The sequence below is a fragment of the Rhea americana genome, unplaced genomic scaffold (genome assembly GCF_003343005.1).
Source record: "Rhea americana isolate MKP2758 unplaced genomic scaffold, rheAme1 scaffold_274, whole genome shotgun sequence".
Taxonomy (NCBI): domain Eukaryota; kingdom Metazoa; phylum Chordata; class Aves; order Rheiformes; family Rheidae; genus Rhea; species Rhea americana.
Window position 1 is genome coordinate 702,189 of NW_028186395.1, and position 915 is coordinate 703,103.

Consider the following 915-nt stretch of genomic DNA (forward strand, 5'->3'; position numbering starts at 1 on the left):
GCAGGCCGCGGCGGGCTGCAGCGCCCGAGGCGGGCGGTGAGGCCCGCGCGGCCGCCACGGGCCGGGCTCACCGGGAAGGCCGTGAGCGGGCGGCAGGGGATTAGGGCGGCAGCAGGTTCACTGCCATCCCCCGCTGGCCTCCCACGGGGGCAGCGGCTGCAGAGGCAGAAGGAGGTGCTGCCTGGGCTCCTGGGCTGGCGGGCGTCCCGGGAGCCCTGTCCTGGGGAAGCTGAACGGCACCAAGGCCCGGCCGCGCGCCCTGAGTCCTGCCCTGCCGGTGCTGCGCGCTGTCGGCGCCGGGCAGTCAGGAGCTGCCGTTTCACCCCACACTAGATGGTCCCTGACACTTTAATAGGTCRTTTTAGAAAATGGCGTGGTACCTATTCACCGCACACGTTGGGGGCAGCATTCACGCACTGTGAGAAGCTTCCAGAGAACGGCAATTAATTGAATAATTAAACAGCCAGGCTTTCAGATCACTGTCCCACTTGTCTCACCTTCCTGTGTGCTTCTACTCCTCGTGCCGGGTGTCCCAAGTGGGCCTCCTTCGGTACGGCTGAGTCTTTTGTGCAGGTATTTAGCGTTGGTATGGATGGTCCCAAGCACGTGGCAGCGCTTGGCAAAGAGCCTCCTGAACTAATTTTAGAGGAACGTAGACACTCCTTGAAATTCTTCTGTGCAATCTGTCGCTGTAGCCGTAACACTTCTTTCTGAGATTCCCGCAACAGGCGGTCAAACTCGATGACGTTCAGGCAACGAGGGTCATCCTGCAGGAAATGCAAACACGACATTGTATCGCTCCCAAGCTCGAAAAGATAGAACAGACCCAGGGCAGTGATTTAATACACAAGCTCCTGAAGTGTATTTGGAGAGTCACTGGCAAAAACTGGGCCCAGCTGTAACATTGCCCACAAA

General features: G+C 59.1%; 1 protein-coding gene across 1 annotated transcript in view; it reads right to left on the reverse strand.

The window, feature by feature from the left end:
• The window catches only part of TSPOAP1 (TSPO associated protein 1), a 56,626-nt gene extending 56,100 nt beyond the window's left edge, over window positions 1–526 (reverse strand). Inside the window, exon 1 of the mRNA XM_085308391.1 lies at window positions 498–526. The gene's annotated coding sequence lies outside the window, so the exon portion shown is untranslated. The remainder of the gene's footprint in view (window positions 1–497) is intronic.
• Window positions 527–915: the final 389 nt, after the last annotated feature.